Source organism: Coloeus monedula (genome assembly GCF_965178545.1).
Source record: "Coloeus monedula genome assembly, chromosome: 1".
Lineage (NCBI taxonomy): Eukaryota > Metazoa > Chordata > Aves > Passeriformes > Corvidae > Coloeus > Coloeus monedula.
This window is the reverse complement of record NC_138781.1, coordinates 145122416-145142789: the sequence shown is the minus strand read 5'-3', so window position 1 is coordinate 145142789 and position 20374 is coordinate 145122416. Positions and strand designations below refer to the sequence as shown.

The window sequence follows — 20374 nt, the reverse complement described above, 5'->3', positions numbered from 1 at the left end:
AATGAGGTTAGGGCTCCCACCCTGAAAGCTGTGTAGCTCTCAAACTAGGAAGCGTGACCTGATTTATGCTTTACTGTGCTCATGCCCAGAGGCGTCAGCTGGCTCTGGGTGTCCTGAACATTATACAAACACATACTTGCTCAAACATTTTAGAAACAGCACAGCACTTTAGGTGTCCAGTTCTTAATGGCTTTCAGTGGAATATTGTTGGCATCTCTACCTGGCTAATTTGGAAACTGAAATTTCAGTTATAACTGAAAGGCAAGTGGGGGTTTGGAAGGCGAAATACCATAGCATTTTAGAAATGTTAGACCTCTAAACCTGATTTCCATGCAAAAATTTTGTCTCTTTCGTATGAAAAGAAATGAAAATAGTGGGTCAGAAGATAAAATGTGCTTGGAGGGGAAGCAAGACACTACTTGAAATGATGAATGACAGGGTGAGTGATGAGGAAGCGCTTTGTAAAATTCTACTTTGATGCAATGGTGTAAAATTAAAAACAAAATGTCCCTCTATCCTCAAGTGTAGGAATTTGAGCTCTTGGTTTTAATTTTAAAAATGACATTTGAAAAAAGGTTCCTGCTATTCACAGTGCTTCACTGTATGATACTTGATCAAATCTTCCAAGACATTTTTCTTGGAATGTTTCAAGTGAAAAATTAATTAATGTATTCGGATGCATAAAGCACAAAGTTAAAATGAAGAATAAATGTCAAATGAGCTTTTTTTCTCTTTGCCTGCTTGCTGCCAGAGCTTATAGTAATTTTTAAGGTAAAGACTTCCATAAGTAGTTAAAATTTTTGACTGTGTTCTTACATGAAACTTGCAGATTAAGTCTCTTAAAGTTGACGTTAAATTTGTAAATTTTTTGGACTTTTTTGGATAAACATATTGGCCCACAGAAAACTATGGCAAATATGAGTCATTTGGTATTCCTCTGTAATTAGCTAAGCTTTATGTAGATGGTGAATAATACAAAGACACACTGGTTTCTGTGGTTTTGCCAACTGTGGCAAAATGCCCGATTTTAAAATGAGTATTTTTTAACCTTTTTTTTTCTTTAATATTAGAGCTTCTTATCAAAAGGCACCAGATACATAAACAGAGCCAGAAATGAAAGAACTGGCACAAACCTTTTGTTGACACCTGGAAATCTATTAAATGGGACACTTGAAATAATGAGTACGGCATATGATAAGCTAGAGCCACCTGGGTTTTATTGGGCTACTCGATGCTTTGATCACAACTTTATTTAAAGAGGTGTCTGTTTACAGCATCAGTGTTCCTTGTCATCACTGTGATTTAGATTTTAATCTGACACAATACAAAGAGGAATTGCAAAAAATCAAGACAGTACTCAAATGGGAAACTGGTATGGGAGAGATGCTAGTTCAGTGTGTCAACCTGGGAACAAAAGCGCCTGTTAAACAAGACCTGTAATCTGAAAGAGCAGTAGATGACTTTCAGCAGATCTGGGACACATCCTGCCATGGAGAGAGTGGTAATAACTCAGACTTGCTGGGAGCAGAGAGAGAAATTTACATGGAATGGGGGGGGCACTGCCATCTCGGACATAGGAACCAGGGTAGATGTCAGAAGGACGTGTGTATGTTCGTGTGGTGCAGCCATGTCCCTTAGGAGCTCATGTCACAGGGAGTCATGGCTATAGGCCTGGTGCACAGCGCTGAAATGTACTTCTGGTCCAGCCTCGGGTTCCCAGGACAGCCCTTTGTACAATGCAGACATGCTCCTTAAGATTCCCTTTTGCTTTCTCTTCTTGCATTTAAATGGCACTTTAACATGAAAGAAGGAGCGCTTGGGTCCAGCCTCTGATCCTGCTCATTCTTGCTAAAAAATTAATAAAGTAGGATCCATCTTAATACCTTAAATAGGGGAAAGATCTGTTTGTATTCTTTCTATTGATAGAATTTTGATACAGTTTTGCAGACATGAAATAAAGCCATTACTATATGTAACTTGTGTAGGTTATAACTCTTTGAGGCTTTGCTGATTCGCAGAGGTAGGAGAGTTTCTTGTTTGTTGGCATCCGGGTATTTGGTTTGGTCATGGATACTTGAGCATATTATTGAGCCTCGAGCAACACTGCTTTTCTTGCTGAGTTATCTGCTACTGAAAATTCTGTCTCCCCTGCCTTCCCCCCCTTTTTTAGATTACAACTATGTAACAGCTAGTGTTTAATAGTAATGGCTACAGTAGTTAGTAATTGGAATTGTTTCTGTTGTGTGCTTTTGGTTTCTTCATTGTAGGGAGGGTGAAGGGACATGTGATTAAATCTCTGTAAAGAAGAATATTGTTGCCCAAGATCTTTTCCTGTGTCCCGCATGGTTGCAAGAAGCAGCAGTGGGTTTAGCTTGTATTGAGGATGAGTCACAAGGGGAAACATTGTAAGAGTGGTACAATAGGGCAGGTCGAGTGGAAGCCTAGGGAGGTCATGCAGGGTATGTTAGCCAGATGTTTGCTACAAACAGTGTATAATGGGAGGAAACGGCTATCAGATGACGTTTAGCTCTGTCGCTATGATTTTGATATTCTATTTATCCTGAATTTGAAAGAGACTTTTAACTGAAATTGATGCATTTTAACTACTGTAATTTGATCAACATGTTTAGTAATATTTTCCATACACCCTCTTATATGTGGAAGTCTTCATTTGTGCAGGAGCTGATGAGAAGGTGGTTTGATTTCACTGGAAATATATGTGGTTATGAAATGGAAACCCAGCATTTGCATGAAAACATCTCAACTGTTGTAGTTCAGGTATCTCAGAATAGTATAAAGAAGAAATAATATTTTAATTATTTGGCATTTTATTCAGTTGTATGTGTTATAGTTTTTTCCTTTTTAACATAGAGGAAAGTAGTTGATGTGAACATGGTAAACACAGAGTAATGCCCAAATGTCTTTTCAGATCCACTACTTTATAAAACGACAACAGGCAATTTTGGTAGGAAACAGAGCAAATTTGGGGGAAATACGGCAAATCCTCCCCATTATTAAATGTTTGATTTTGGTTTGGTTTTTCTTTTTCTGTTTCCAAACTGCATACAAAAGTTAGAGCTCCCATATATATTTTATTGGAAAATCTGGTTTTTTTCTTGATTTTTTAAAAGCAATTTTAGTGTTAATACTAAAATTCATTAAATATGTGCAAGCAACTGTTTCATTAGTCCGCATTTTCTCATTCAGAACAAATAATGTTTAATAATTAAGCTAACTTATGAAATAAGTTTTACCACTGACTTTTTTGCATTCAAGGAAGTGCTACAATCTTAGTTGAAATGGCAGTAGGTCTGTATTTCCAGGGCACGCGCATGCAGTCTGTCTATAACCTTCCTGCTTATTTCGCTTTTCCTTGCTTCAGAAGTTCTTGTCATTGTGTCACTATGCTTTTGCTCACTTCAAAACTTACGAGAACCTCTTTAAACACATGTCCACAGGAGATGCTGGACTGACTTGTGTGGACTGAAGTCCTGTCACTCCTCCTAGTGACCAGCTGGTGTGTACTTGGTGCCACTGTGTGCTCTGGGCCAGGCTGGGGTCCTGCTCCTGCGCTTTACACCAGCAGCAGTTCCAGCCAGATCTGTAGCCAAGCCCTCGCTTGTACAGGTGTGAACTGAGAAGTGCCATATAAATGGGGACAGGTGGTCACTGCCTGGGATTTCTGGATCTAGCCTGTGTATTTAAGAGACTTTCAGCTCTCTCTCATCAATTGGTATACTTCTGCCTGGATCAGGTCTCAAATGTGACACTCTACTTAATGTTAAAAAGGTACTTGTGAAAAGAAGCAAATGTTAGTGGTCAATTTTTATATTCAAGTGTCAAAGCATAATATTAATGTGCACTCCCAATCCCCATTAATTCATTAAGTTAGCTATAATAGTGACACAACTTCTACCATAGTTTAAAGTCTTTCAGCCGAATATGTGTGTTTTAAGTATGGAAACACGTTGGTAAAATTATTTGTTTATGGTAAACTTGGATAAAAATAGTGGTTGTCACTTCTAAGAGTATACTTTTGGATATGCCATTTTTAGGAAAGGTGCTGCTAATGTTCTGGGTCTTCAGCTCAAGCAGCCTTTTTTGGTTTTATTTCCTAGTAATGTACTGGAGATCCTTGGTAAAGGCCTGTCCCTGTGTTTTTGAAAATTACAGCTAACGGTTATGGTTACTGTTACTGCAACTCTCCAGGTCACAGGTTGCCAGGAGTACCTGATACCTCTCCCCGAGGCTGGGGCCAACAGTTCTTTGGCAGAAGGTGTGCTGTGGTTGAAGAGCTGTGTCACCTGGTGAAGGAGCTACAGGAGGAAGCGAATAGGCTACATGGTGTTTCAGCAAAGGAGCAAGAGATTGACCGGTTATTTTCAGAGACGCTACAGTCTCAAGACTCTTGGGTGTCTTAAACCTCCACTGTAGAGGAAAAACGAGTGGATTCAGAACCCTGCAGGACTATTAGTCAAGGGTCTGTTCACAGTGAAGGCTGGAAGCAGATCACTGCACACAGTAGGAGGAAGGTTTCTCCTCCTCGAAATTTGACAAGTAGGACTGGCACCTTCTACAAAGGTGTGAAGCTCTGGAACTAGAAGGCCAGACAACTGATGAGGTGAACAAAGATCTTTCTGGGATAGTGGGGCCTCCTAAAGCAATGCCACCTCTACGCTGCACCACGACCTCCTCTGTTAACAGAGGTGGGGTAGTTGCAATAGGAGACTCCCTTCTAAGGGGAACAAAGGACCCGGTATGAAGAGTAGACCCCACTCGCAGGGAAGTCTGCTGTCCCCAGGGGCTTGGGTAAGGGACATTACTGGAAAACTCTCCAGTGTAGTAAGGCACTCTGATTACTATCCACTTTGGTTGTTCAAGCTGGCTGTGATGAAATAACAGAGAAGTCTGGGGGCAATCAAAAGAGACTTCAGGGCCTTGGGGTGATTGGTAGAAGCATCAGGAGCACAGGCAGTGATTTCCTTGATCCTTTTGGTAACAAGGAATAATATTGATAGGAATAGGCAGATCCATCAGGTCAATGCATGGCTCTGAGGTTGGTGTCAATGAAAAAATGTTGGGATTTTTGATCATGGCATGACCTACTCAACACCCACTCTTAACACCTCACAGGATGCATCTATCTCAAAGGGGAAAAAGAGCTCTAGCAGAGGAGCTAGAAGGGCTCATTGCTAGTGCTTTAAACTAGCTTGGAAGGGAGAAAGGGACTACCACACCCAGGCTTGCCAGTGATGAGTGATGGGGCTGTGTGCCAAAATTTGAGGAAAGGAGTACTAATGGATCCCCCAATCTGCTTTACCAGGTGTAGGCTATGACTACAGTCTACCACACCCCAAACATTTCTACACTAATACATGCAGTGTAAGGAACAAACAAGGGGAGCTTGAAGCTTTGGCCCCGTCCCAGAGATTTGGTATTACTGGCATAAGTGAAACCTGATGGGATGAGTCCTGTGTCTGGAGTGCCCTGTTGGATGGTTACAGGCTCTTCAGGAGGCACAGGCAGGGCAGAAAAAGCTGGGGATTGTCATTGTGTTTGAAGGGTTTGAATGTATGGAGCTCACAGTGGTCAATGGCACAGTTCAGAGTCTCTGGGTGAGAATCACGGGCCCAACAAATAATGCAGATGTCATTGTAGGAGTCTGCTGTAGACCTCCCAGCCAGGACAATGATGCTCATGAATTTTTTCTTTGAGGAACTGAGGGACACATCCAAGTCAACAGCCCTTGTCCTTATGGAGGACTTCAACTTGCTAGAAATTAACTGGGAATATCACACCGCTGGTACAACCTGGGCCAGAAGATTCCTAAAAAACCTGGATGACAGCTTTATGGACAAGGTCCTAAGGAAGCTGACTGGGAAAGATTCCCTCCTTGATCTGCTGCTTGTCGACAGAGTGGATCTCATGAGCAAAGTGGAGATTGGTGGCTGTCTTGGCCACATTGACCACAAAGTGATAAACTTTAAAATCTCTGTTGACAGGAAGAAAAGTGCCAGCAAAAACTCAGCTCTGGAAATGAGGAGAGCATACTTCAGGCTGCTCAGGGAATTAGTGAGTAAAGTCCCCTGGGAAAATGTTTTTGCAGGTGCTGGGGTCCATCACTGCTGGTCACTTTTTAAACATCACCTCCTAAGGGCACAGGAGCAGGCAATTCCCAAATGCTGCAAGTGAAGCAGCTGAGGGAGAAGGCCAGCTTGGCTGAGCAGGGATCTTCTCTTGGAAATAAGGCAAAAAAGGAAGGTGCATGCCCAGTGGAAGCATATGGGAAGAATAGAGAGATGCTGCTTGCCACTCTAAGGATAGAATTTGTGCAGCCAAAGCTCAGTTGGAGTTGAAGCTGGGCAGAACTGCGGGGAACAATAAAAAGAGTTTTTTCAAATCTCTTAGTGGCAAAAGGCAGTGTAGAAATAATATCGTCCTGTTACAGGATGAGGATGGTCACCTCACCAACAGGGACAGAAACAAGGCAGAGGTGTTTAATGCATTCTTTGTCTCTGTCTTCAACACGGAGGAGGGGCCAAGGGGTGCTCTGAGCTGAAGGACCATGACTGAGAGGATGATCAACTCCTAGTTGACCCTGAAACTGTGCAGGATTTTCTGCTCTAGCTGGATCCCAGCAAATCTATGGGACCTGGTGAGATTCATCTGAGAATCCCCAAGGAGCTGGCTGATGTCATCACAGAACTTCTCTTAATTTTTGAGCTGTTTCAGGAATCCAGAGAGATCCCAGCTGACTGGAACTGGCAAACATTGTCCAGATTTTCAAGAAGGGAAAGAAGGAGGAAACCAGAAACTACAGGCCTGTCAGTTTCACTTCATTGCCTGGTAAAGTTAAAGAGAAGGTTATTCTCAGAAATACTGAAAAACACCTGGAAGACAGTGTAGATGTAGGTCACATCTAGCAGGGTTTCATGAGAGGAAAGTCCTGGTATCAAACCTGATTTCCTTTCATGTCAAGGTAGCCCACCTAGTTGATGAAGGGAAGCCAGTTGATGTAATCTTTTTGGATTCCAGTAAAGCTTTTGGTGCTGTCTCTCACAGGATCCTTCTGGACAGGACACAGCCAGATGAACGTATCATGTGATGGGTGAGCAGCTGGCTGATGGGTTGGGCACAAAGGGTTATAATGAATGGGACGACATCAGACTGGCAACCTGTCACTAGTGGGGTTCTGTAGGGCTTCACCCCAGGCTGTTCAACATCTTCATAAATGACTTGGATGCAGAACTGCAAGGGATACTGAGCAAGTTCACAGATGATACAAAACTGAGAAGAGCTGTTGACTCCCTTGAAAGCAGGGAGATCTTGCAGAGAGACCTTGGCAAATCAGAGGACTGAGCAATCCCAAACAATATGAAGTTCAATAAGGGAAAGTGTCAGATTCTGTACCTGAAATAGGACATCTCTGAATGTGTGGAAATACTGGGGAATGAGAGGCTGGAGAGCAGTGCCGTGGAAAGGGACCTGGGGGTCCTGATCAATGGCAAATTGAACATGGAGTCAGCAGTGCCCTGGCAGCCAGGAGGGCCAACCCTGTCCTGGGGTGCATCAGGCACAGCATCACCAGCCGGGCAAGAGAGGGGGATTGTCCCTCTCTGCTCTGCACTGGGGTGGCCTCACCTCAAGTCCTGGGTACAGTTTTGGGCACCACAATATAAGAAAGATATTAAGCTATTAGAGAGAATCCAAAGGAGGGCAAAGATGTTGAAGGGCCTTGAGGGGAAGCCGTATGAGGAGCAGCTGAGGTCACTTAGTCTGTTCAGTCTGGAGAAGAGGAGACTGAGGACAGACCTCATTGCAGGCCACAAGTTCCTCATGAGGAGAAGAGGTGGCCCAGACTCTGATCTCTTGTCCGTGTTGACCAGTGACAGGACCCAACGGAATGGCCTGAAGTTGTGTCAGGGGATGTTTAGGTTGGCTATCAGGAAAGAGATTCTTCACCCAGAGGGTGAAGGAACACGAACAGGCTCCCCAGGGAAGTGGTCACAGCAGTGACAGAGTTCGAGAACTGTTCGGACAATACTCCGAGGCACATGGTGTGGCTTTGGGGATATGCTGTGTGGGGCCAGGAACTGGACTGGATGATCCTTGTGGGTCCCTTCCAACTCAGCTTATTCTGTAATTCTGTAAAGTGGTAAAATAATACAACTTCCAGTCTCATCAAAAATCACTGTCATATCTTGATTAACACAAGGCCACCGTTCTGATTTTATCAAGATGTGGCTAAAAGTGATAAATGAACTGTAGACATGGATGAATAACTAGAAGTTTCATAAAATTTATTTACTAATTCTAAATGTGTTTTGTTCATACATCCAAACTCTTATATTTTAAGACCACCCTGCCCGCCCCGCATTTTGTTATGTAGGAATAGAATTAATATGGCATAACATGAAGAACATACTTGATCAGGTGTTTTTAAACACATCAGCAATCTTTTAATTTAAAAAGTTTTAACTATTTAGAAGTGCTGTTGATATTTTTCTTCCCAGAATGCTTTTCTCCTGTCAGAACTTTTGTAAAGATACATATGTGCTTCTTTTTGTCTCTGCGTAGAAGAGAGGTGTACAGTGCACTGAACATCTATAAAATGCTATTGCTGTTGCCTCTGTGAAAAGGGAAAATTACTCAAAAAGAGACTTGGAAGAAAAGAATGGAAAGGGATCTTGGTTTCAGGCTTGGGGAACTGCAAAGAACTTCTGAACTGTGGAAGAAAAAAAAAAACTTTGTTTATACTAGTAAATCATAACTTGAAGCTATAGTGAATGCAGGACTAAAGTGGATTTAGCCAGTGCTGTGTAACTTTGATCATCATTATGGTTTGTTTTGCATTTCCTTCGTGGTGTCCCAGGCTATCGTTGAAATGGCTTTGTTGTCATCATGTCATCCACACGTGCAGACTCCGAAACTGCTGCTCTTCTGTCCTATCTGGAACCTTGCAAATGCTGTATTTTCTTTAGCTTGCGCCTTATTCTGTCTTTTTGTATGGAATATCACTCTGTGGTAAATTCATTTTTACTGTCATCTCTTTTTTAAAGTCTCTCCCATTCCCCATCCAGATTATGGCATTAGGGTTATATTTGATTTATAGTTCTCTTTGTCTTTTGCCTTGATCTTTTTCTTTCCCTCCCCCAACTTGTCCTGTTAACATAGAACAGATCTGCCCTTGCTTGCACTGCTGCTCTTTTTCCCCTGCACTTCCTGCTTGGAAACCTTTTTTCTACTTGATCTTCTGACCTGCAGACCAGGCTGATAAAAGCACTATCTCTTTGCTGCACTGTCCTTTTTGCTACCTCTGTTGGATCTGTATCACTGGTGATCCTGAGTGTGAATTTTCCAGTGTTTGTTACTTCCTGTTCTAAACTTAAAGTTGTTTTATTAATTTAGAAGGAAGTCTTCATCTAATACATTATTTAAATAACATTATGATGAATGAAGTGTAAGCATTCTAACTGGTAATGGAACCAATGCATGTTTTGAAAAATATGCAATTAAAAGTTAAACTTGCAAGGGTGGCTGGTGGTCCTTTTGCTGCTTCTATGCTACAGCTTTTATGCTCATTAGATGGTATCTAGCAACACGTTACATGCAGCTGACAGAAGTTTCGTGGATCTCCTAATACTGCAGCCAAAAACACAGTCTGTATCCAGCTTGCAGGCTGTGTGTTTGGGCAGCCTACCTGAAGCTGCAGATGTTTTGAACCAAATGCCCTATTTTATGTAGGAAAGTGTAGGTAGCTGAACCACAAAAGTGCACTGTGTGTAAGATGTCTGCTGCAGGGAGTCGAGCCAATGTAGGTTGGAGAGAGTTTTAATGGCTGTAAAGCTGCCAACACTAGGTAAAAGGTGGGATAAGAGAATGATTTGTACCTGGAGTGTGAGATTAATACCCTGCACTTGCATAGCACCTTTCATTTGACGATCTTGGGCATGCTTTATGATCAGTTAATTGCCTCATAACCTCTCTGTGAGGTAAAAACTATCACTAGTTTACAGTTAAAGAAGCTGATGCATAGAAGAATTGAAGTAACTTCCTTGGGATGCATGGGTAGTTGTGGGAGAAATGTTTGAAGTTTGTCTCATGCTAATTTTGGAATGTCTAGCATCACAACACTGAATTTCTCTATACAAAAGGCAATAATTGATTCTTTCTCCTTTTGTTCCTCCAGCTCTTCAGTTGTGTGAGTTCCTTTCCTGTGCTTTTTTTCCCTGTGGTCCTTTGAACTGTGGTCTTACAGGTGGCAGCTGTAGGGAACTGTTGAAAAGGAAAATGAAGTTCTTTTAACTGAGTAATAAGCACTGCAGATTGTCTGTCTCTTTTAGATGCTGAAGAGCAGAGTTTTAGCATGAAAATAGTTGAAGTCTTGACTTTTCTTCCCACTTCTCAAAATGCAGGTGTCATAAAGCTTCCTCGGATATTCCTTTTTGTTCTTGTCCCTTGGAGAAATCATAAACCAGTAATCCTGTAATGCCCAAGTTGCCATGCTTGGAGCTAAATATGTCGTTTGCTGGTGGTGGTTGGGCAATTCTAGGTGAACTAGAAAGTAACTAACAATGCTCCCATGAAGTCATGGCTTTGTCTCTGTTAGAATTTATGAGCATTAAATAAAATTGCATTTCTCTTTTTGTGTATGGACACACCTCTCTGTTACCCAAAGCAAACTTTCAGTTAGTTTTTTCCTATTGGTCTTTTTTTTCATGTTATGAATGAAATAACCAGAGCTATTGTTCTATTGTTTTAACCATGTCTGTGTAAAATTCCTGCTTGTCCATACTGGTTAGGAAAACAGGAATAAGTAGAAGTTAGCATGTCCTGGGAAAGGATACCTCAAGTAATATGTTGTAGAGGAATATGAAAATGAAATTTGTGTTTGGAAACAGTGCTACAGGCTGCATCCTTCATAGTAGTACATGTGTAAAGCTATCTTCAGAAAGGTGACTCAAAGTAGTAAATCTTAAGGTAGAGAAGTACTTTAGCCTTTTTTGGAGCTATGACAATTTATATTCTGGTTTGAACTAAGCAAGGATAAAAATGGGCACTGCATACATACCTCCCCACACCATAAAACATTATTTCCATATTACATGTACTAGTTCTTATTAGTAGTGACTTTCTTTTGGTTTTAACACACTGGACAGTCAAAGGTAGTGAGAAAAAGATGATAATGGTCATGTGCTCAGTAAGCAGAACACATTTTTTGACCTCAGCTTTGTAGAAGAAAAAGGAAAAAGTAAACAGGATTTTCTGTTAAAGTACTGTGGACTTGACAGAGCTGGAAATTGGTTTTAATCTTTCGTTTCAGCTGCTTTGCCTCACAAGATGAAGTATTTTTTTTTCTACTTCTTAATAGGCCACAGTGCATCTCATGCTGCAAGGCAAAATCATAAGGTCAAGTATTCAAGATAGATGAATTTTTTTTTTTACTTACATCTTTTTTACCCCAAACCTGCTGTTTGTCTTTTATTTCTGATCTGCATCTCATGTAGGAAAGCCATACAGTGACTTTCCTATGTAAGTAATACATAAGTATTATGTGTATATATAATACTTAAAATACATAAGTATTTCTTCCTTAAAATAAGAGCAACTAGAGCTCAACATAATTTAACTAGTTTCTTAAAGAGAAATATTTTGAAACGGATGTACAAAGCCTGTCTTTGTTACAGAGAACAATTTTAGAAGCTTTTTAAGGTGGCACAAGGGTGGTTGCTATGATGAGAAAGGTAATGGATTTTTTCCAGGGGGGAAACTTAGAATCATTAAGGTTGGAAAAGACCTCTAAGATCATTGAGTCCAGCCTTTGACTGAACACCATAGCATGTAGTGCCATGTCCAGACATTCGTTGAATACTTCCAGGGATGTGACTCCGCCACTTTCCTAAGAAGTCTATTCCAATGCCTGACTGCCCTTTCAGTGAAGAAATTCATTCCGATGTCCCGCCTGAACCTTCTGTGACACAGCTTGAGGCCATTTCCTCTTGTCCTGTTGCTTGTTGCCTGTGAAAATAACTTGGTAGTTTTAATTTCAAGTGACAAGTTTAGAGGTTTTGAGCTAAGTGCAGCTGCTGATGCTGTTTTTGAAAATTGTAGAATCATAGAATGATTGCCTGGGTTGGAAGGGACCTTAAAGATCACCTAGTTCTAACCCCTCTGCTGTGGAAAGTGATTCTATGAAACTGCTGTAATGTATGCATACATGTATCCTTAACCAACTCAGCCTAGTTCATCATCCAACTCCAAGAAAGTTAACTAGGGTCTAATTTGTATGTTACAAATTTCAGAGGTTCATACTGGTAGGTGTTCAAACTGGCATGGTAGAGAGTGGAACAGAACTAGTCCCTTGTAAGAATACCAGCAAACCTTCCGACCGTGGCTGTTCCAGTGCTTGGTACTTGTTCTGCATTTGGCATGTAATTAAAGAGTAGACATTACTGGAGTACCTGTTGCTGTAGGCTTGGTAGATTTATGGTCATCCTGAAGAGAAGCATCGCCTTTGGTTGTTTTTATCTTCTGTGTAGTACAACATGCATGGTGCTCTGGGCGGTTTACTCATTCCTGTGCTCTTTCTGTGTGGAATTTTTCTCCTGCCGGACTTGCATGCGTTTTTCATTGTTGAAATGGTAGTGGCACATCACCCATTTTCAGTGCTCAGTTCATTTGTCACACAGAAGAGAACTGACTCTGCTGCCATAAAATTTGTTTTATTGCCAATACATTTAAACACTTTTGATTAACTTTTATTGGGGCCATTTTATTAAATTTGATGCCTGCGAATATCATGCTGAGGTAAAGATTGCTACTTCAGATGCCACAAATTTTATTAAATTGTTATCTGAGAGCATGGTGGTTCTTTGTTTCTGGCCTGGACATCAAGTTGATTTGGAATCTGGCCAAAGAACATGTCGTTTCCTTCTTTTAAACTGGCATCCTGCTAAGTAGTAGGGCCTCCTGGTTGCTTTACATGATTATTTTTAAGATATGTAGAACGCCCCAGAAATATGAAGAAGCTTCTTTTAGAAGCTTGATGTTTCATTGAAAGCTACATTTATTTGCTTATACAGAAGAGTTCATAAAATAATAATGCCCAAGAAAACAGAGCTCTTACATGCAGTGTTATTGGCTTTACAGAAAATAATCCAGCTGACCTATTTGAAACACCTATTTACTGTTTGCCTTCACAGTGGGCTGGAAATGAAGTTTTTAGCATTTAATGATTCAGCCCTGAAGGAAGAGACTTTATTTTTATTTTTTAAACTGAACTGACTACTTCTAGTGCAAGTTAATTAGACTTTACGCCCAAGAAGAGTAACACTAGTAATCTCATTGCAGCTCAATATTAATTTGAAGATTACATTTTATTAATTTTTTTTTAAATTAATACATTTTCATTATTTAAGAAACTGCTGTGTAAAAGTAGGTGTTCTTATATTTATTGATAATAAGTAATTTTTACAAATATAATGGATATCATATGATTCTTTATAATGGAGACTGTGTAGTAATTACTTGATATCATAGCAGTGAAATAGTATTACAGGCCCATTCTGCTGAGGAACAGAGATGTTCAAGTCCCAGGATGTAACTGGTACAAGTGGGTTATTAATTTTAAGTAGTAAATGGACTACAGGATAATGCTCACTTAAATTTTAACTGGGAAAAGAATGTCTTTAATATGTTTTTTGAGAAAAAATTAGATAAATTAGACCTAATCCCCAGTGGTAAATAGGCAAAGAAGGATTGGCAAAAAATATCAGTGAGAAATGCAGATGATAGTGTTCCGCTTTTATATTTATAAGATGATAATTTACTAGTTTTGTATTTACTCAGTGAGAGTTGCATAAGTAAACAGGCAAAGCTTAAGCAGCAGGGACAATGGTAAGAAATATGGGCATTAAATTGGCTGAGTGGAGAGAGAGAGAGAGAGAAGAGAATTTATACATGAAGAAACAATATATTTACTGTAGTGGGAGTTGTAATTTGGTGTTACTGGGAGTGAAGTGGTGATGGAAAGTCGAAGTTACAAGGCAGAGTGTTGGTTTTAGTATAGTCTCTTTTGGTAAAGATAGGGCTAAAATGGGTAAATTTATTTTCTACATTGTAAAAATCAAAGGATTTTATTCAATGCATAAAAACCAGCATTTGAGAAATTTGATGAACTGTGTGCTAAGTGATTATTTTACCTCCACAAGAAACCCTGAGGCCTGAAAGTTTTTGACACTGAGGGAAATGTGTAATTTTTTAAAATAACTCCTGCTGTAAACCTAAGGGAGAACTTCCATATGGAAACCTAATATATGTGTTCCCTTACTCATGCCAGAAATGCAGATATGGCGTTTCATGTAGGCTTTTCTGTGGCTCCCACAAACACAATTGCTGAACCTCTGACAGCAAAGAATGTATTTCACCATAAATTGGTGATAAACTGTGTTTTGTATGAGAAGAGGATAATGCTTTGCCTCATGCCACCTAATCTGATAACACTACAAACGCTAAAAAATCAAAATATGGGCATCTGTTCTAGAACATGTGGTGATTTCTTTTTTAATAGTAATTTCTACTTTCAGTTTGTGTCTTCTGTTCAAAAAAACTTTTTTAAGCTTTTTTTTTCCCCCCAAGTTTAATGGACTAATTCTTTCCGTATGAAACTATGGCTTTCCTTTTCTAAAAATGAAGGGACTGGATATGAAATGTATAATTACTTGAGCTTTAGGTAGATCTTCATGTGAAGAGCCAAAGCATATCAGACTGCTCCCTTTTTGTCAGAGCAACATGCTTTGTATGCTTTTTAAAAATGACTGAAAGTACTTTATCATGGTGTATTCCATCATGGTAGACAGTATTTCACAAAACCCACATATAATCTACAGATTACAAAAACTTAGTGTACTCTGCAGATATTCTGGAAGGTGATCTGTCTACATACCAGGAAAGATGTTTGCTTCTACTCAACAAAACAAGATTATTTTCTTCAGCAAGAGAGCTGTTTATACAAAATATTGTCACTACAGGACACATATGAAGTTAATGACTAGAATCTGTTTGAGGTGCTGTCAGATGGTAGTATACATTTTTGGCACACCATACTTACTAGTATTCTAATGTTTCAGGCCAGATTTTATTTTAAACATAATTTATCTGAAAACTGGGCATGTAAATAGTGCTCTCCCTCCTCACCAACAGAAAAATGCCTTCTAAAAATTTTCTTTGAGATTTTTAAATGTGTCATTGTAAAGCCAACTGGAGAACAAGACCTGAACAAGTTACGAGTGTATTTGAAGTCTGCTCTGTCTGCTGCTTATCGTAGGTATATTGTTTTCTTTAGAAGTGAAAAGAAATTAAATTTCAGTGAAATACTACAGCTGGATGGCCTTCATGGAAGTTGAAAAAGAAAGAGAAATAGCTGATTCACTAATAGATTGTATAATTTGTTATTGAAAAAAGGATACTTCACATATATTAGAAGACTGGACAATATTATAACCAGTGGATTGTAAGTCATTCCAAAATAAAGCAAGCTTGTGGTTCTTACTGTGATACTGAAAAGGGAGAAAAGTAAAATCTTAAGAAATATTTTAATATGTTGGTTTTTTAAGTGTAATTAATGGCTCCTAATTCTTTTTCCATGTAATTTTTATAAGTCAATTATTACCAATGGTAAAAAAATCCAAACAAACCCAACAGATTTTCAGTTACTTTTTTATACAATTCCACAAGAGGTGAAGTCTGGTAACTTCACTATTCCATGCAGTGGGCAGATTGAAGCAGGATTTTTAAACATTTCTTTAGAATAAGCCAGCAACATACCCAGTTCTGAAAAAGTCCACTAGTCTCAGCTAACTGAGGAAAAGGACATTGGGAAATTGAGTTGGCCATCATCTAGTCACATTTAAGACCTAATGCTATAGGCACAAGGAACCCTACTGTTTTTCAGATGCCTTTTTTGGCTTTCTTAAATAGCATGAAGGTAACATGCAGATTTTCCTAGTTCTTCTAGTTCTTTGAGTTTCTTGGTAGCTGCTGTGGAAGTGTGGGCTATTACAGACAAAGGGAGTGGTTTACAGAGGTCGAGGAAGGTGGGGTAGGAGCTTGGGAATGTCCCTTAACAATATCTCAGAGACCAAATTTATTCTATTGAAACAGATGTCTAGGCTTACTTTCCATTTATAAAATCGTAAATTTATTCTCTCTCTCTCAGAGAGTAGTTAATTTGTTGGCAGGGAAGAGCTCAAATGACATTTCACCCTAGAATCAGAAGGTACCTGTAATCTGGCCATAAAAAAAGCACAACAGTGATCAGAATTAAGCAACAAATTATAAACCCCAAATATGTTAAATGTTTCAACCTGTGAAATGTTTGAAGTATTTACTGAAGGAGATGATAGTTTTTCATTCCAAGTTTATAAGGCAGTACTATGACAGTTACACCCTCGCAGAGATATGCAAGTAGAGAGATGATAAGGTGAGATATCTTCCATTTTACTAGATACAGGAATTGCTTTCAGTGTATAAATTTTAGGGGTTACACATTTGTTTTACAATAAGGTACTAGCTTTTAATGAAGCTGATACAGTCTGATTTTTTGCAACACCTCTCATGAGTTCTTTGTTTGAGCACATTTTAAATTGTAATTGCACTCCGTGTTCTGGTGACATGGAGAGGCCTGTATCTCTGAGTTTTGTTTTGTTGTTTGGTTGTAGTTTTTTAAGTATATGCTAAAACAATTTCTTGAAAATCATTCTAGTGTTTGGATTCTTATGGTACCTCAGCCTTACAAGTATTCAGTTTAATGAACTGTGTCTGTTAAAACACAAGCATGTTTTTTCTGCTGTGTTTTTATGTGCGTAGAAGTTGGGTATCTCAGAGGATTTTTAGAGTAATTTGTAAGCTACTCACTAATTTTTTGTGGAACTCAGTCTTTTCCCATAAATTGCATTTTGGTGACTCAGAAGTTGTGAATAGGTTCTTCAGTTCCTAAGCAAAGTGTCCTCCTTGCTGCAGCATCCATTTGATGGTGTAGCAGGTAAACCCCACTAGAATAGTGGCCCCAGAGGGTTTGCTGTAGTTTGCTTATTTATGTCAAGATACCTGTAAACCAAAATGTGGTCATGTTGCATTTGTGTAATACAACAACTGCCCTGTTCCCTTGCTTGGAAGTGTTAGCAACTTGAGAGTTGAGATTAAAATAGTCCTGATAATTAATAGGTTTTTATCAAAGTTGCTCAAGCATCCTGACAGAGGAGTTGTTCCTCAAAGAAAAGTGAGAATAATTTGCAGCTGATTTTGGATAAGACTTCATAAGCAGAGATGGCAGTGTTCGGGTTTGTTACAAGAAATGTAGCTGAAATAATGCAAAAACGTGACGGGAATGGAGTGTGAGAATAGCAAAATGGAAATGAACCTTTAGTATCGAAGGAGTATTTACATGCAGAAAATGGAAACGAAGACAAAAGCTTAAAAGTAGAGAGATGAACTCATATTTGTTGTAACAACAACAGCTTTTCCCTTCTCCTCCAGCCTTCTTTATTAGAGAGTATTAAAGCCATTGGATAGGAGAACTATCTGTATTAATTTCTTCATATCAATTCACAAAGCTATCTGTATACTGGTCAAAGTCAAAGGAAAGCCAATTATAATGATTTTTAAACAAGAAAATTCCAAGAGACTGGATTGTTTATTTGTCTCTTTGTGGTACCTGTACATATGAATGGCGGTGTTTTATGTTGCAATTGACTTCTTTGTACTAGTTTGAAAACAAACCAGTGGGAGGCACCAAGTCAGAATAACAATTTAATAGGGAAATTAAAGAAAAGGGGGGAAAAAAAGAACACCTGGTTCAAACTGACAGAGTCAGGATACAACCTGACACCGTTAGTCAGGGTGGTGGTAGCAGTCCGATAAAATGGTGGCTGCAGTCCTCCTGAAGTGGTGGATGTGGTTCTGTTGAAGCAGTGATCCTGTAGAAAGGGGCTGCTCTTCCTCAGAAGGTCCAGTGGTGGCTATGTAGCTCCTGTCCTCTGGGAATCCAGTGGAAAGGGTGTCTGTGGTGTTTGGAATCTCAGATTATATCCAGGATGGAATTCTTGGTTCCTTCCTCTGGGTGGAGCATCTCACAGTGGGATGATGAGTCAGAGGCCAGGCGTTGATGGGCTCGTTAACAGAAGATGGTTTGGAGGGAGTTATCTCTGAGTCATGTGGGGGGGCATTGATGGGTCATTAACAGAAAGATAGTCTGGGGAGAGGAGGCAAGGAAAATACTGCCCCACCTGGTTTCAACAGCTCATGAGGATGGTAGTAGAATACACTGCAACCCAGGACATTATCCACCCCTTATTCTGTTACCATCTACATCATCCCAAATCCATACCTTCCTTAAACTCTACACACACACGCACACACACACACACATATATATATATATATATATACACAATGAAACCCTACACACCGTTCTCACTTAAGATTAGGTCTCCTTGTGGTACGCAATGGGTTTCCCCATCTTTCTGCATTACCCACCAAGTGTAACCAGGTCCTTGAGCAAAGACAATCCCATGGGTGGGTTTGCCTTTGCCTGAAATGGGATTAATCCAAACAGTCTTTCCTAAAATACCTCTCGTGTACCACAGGGGCTCTATGTCCATCCACTGTGTGCAAGGGTTCAGACTCGGCGGGACCAGCTCGATTGATGGACCCTTGGGTGTTGACCCTCCAAGTGGCCTTTGCTAAGTTCACTTCCCAATTTTTGAAGGTCACCCCACCGAGTACCTTCAGGGTGGTTTTAAGTAGTCCATTGCAGCGTTCAACTTTTCCGGCAGCTGGTGCATGATAAGGAATATGATATATCCATTCAATACCGTGTTCTCTGGCCCAGGCGTTGATGAGACTGTTCTTAAAATGAGTCCCGTTGTCTGACTCGATCCTCTCGGGGATGCCATGTCGCCACAGGACTTGCTTTTCCAGGCCCAAGATGGTGTTCCGGGCTGTAGCATGGGGCACAGGGTAGATCTCCAGCCATCCAGTGGTTGCTTCAACCATGGTCAACACGTAGCGCTTGCCGTGGCAAGTTTGGGGAAGGTTGATGTAATCAACTTGCCAGGCTTCACCATACCTATACTTTGACCATCATCCACCATACCACAGAGGCTTCACCCGCTTGGCCTGTTTGATTGCAGCACAGGTCTCACAACTGTGGATGACCTGTGAGATGCTGTCCATAGTAAGGTCCACCCCTCGGTCACGGGCCCATCGGTATCTTGTATCTCTTCCCTGATGACCAGAGGCATCATGGGCCCAACGAGCTAGGAATAATTCTCCCTTGTGCTGCCAGTCCAGATCCACCTGTGATACTTTCACCTTGGCAGCTCGGTCCACCTGCTCGTTGTTGTGATGCTCTTCATTAGCCCGACTCTTGGGTACGTGCGCATCCACGTCGAACCTTCAGAGTCAGCCTCTCTACTCGGGTGGCAATGTCCTGCCAAATCTCAGCGGCCCAGATGGGTTTCCCTCTGTGCTGCCAGTTGGCCTTTCTCCAGCGATCCAGCCATCCCCACAGAGCATTAGCTACCATCCACGAGTCGGTGTAGAGATAGAGCCTCGGCCACTTCTCTCGTTCAGCAATATCCAAAGCCAGCTGGACGGCTTTAAGCTCTGCAAACTGACTCGATCCACCTTGTCCCTCGGTAGCTTGTGCAACACATTGTGTGGGGCTCCATACTGCAGCTTTCCACTTCCGGTTAGCGCCTACAATTCAGCAGGAACCATCAGTGAAGAGGACATAACGTGTTTCAGTCTCCAGTAGCTCATTATATGGTGGGGCTTCCTTGGCACAGGTCACTTGCTCTTCCTCTTCTTCAGAAGATAATCCAAAAGTCTCACCTTCAGGCCAGTTTGTTATGATTTCCGGAATCCCAGGGCGATTCGGGTTTCCAATACGGGCGCACTGCGTGATGAGAGCAATTCATTTGCTCCATGTGGTGTCAGAGGTGTGATGCGTGGAAGGAACCTTTCCCTTGAACATCCAACCCAGCACCGATAGTCAGGGTGCCAACAGGAGTTTTGCTTCTGTGCCAATTACTTCTGAGGCAGCTTGAACTCCTTCACAGGCGCCCAAGATTTCCTTCTCTGTGGGAGTGTAGTTGGCTTCAGACCCTCTGTAGCTTCGGCTCCAGAATCCCAGTGGTTGGCCATGAGTCTCACCAGGCACCTTCTGCCAGAGGCTCCAGGACAGACCATTGTTCCCGGCTGCAGAGTAGAGCACGTTCTTCACCTCTGGTCCTGTCCTGACTGGGCCAAGGGCTACCTCATGAGCAATTTCCTGCTTGATCTGGGCAAAGGCTTGCTGCTGTTCAGGGCCCCA

General features: G+C 40.9%; 1 protein-coding gene across 1 annotated transcript in view; it reads left to right on the top strand.

The window, feature by feature from the left end:
- EIF3H (eukaryotic translation initiation factor 3 subunit H) overlaps positions 1-20374 on the top strand; it is a 97008-nt gene that overhangs the window by 32866 nt on the left and 43768 nt on the right. The gene's annotated exons all lie outside the window — the stretch shown is intronic.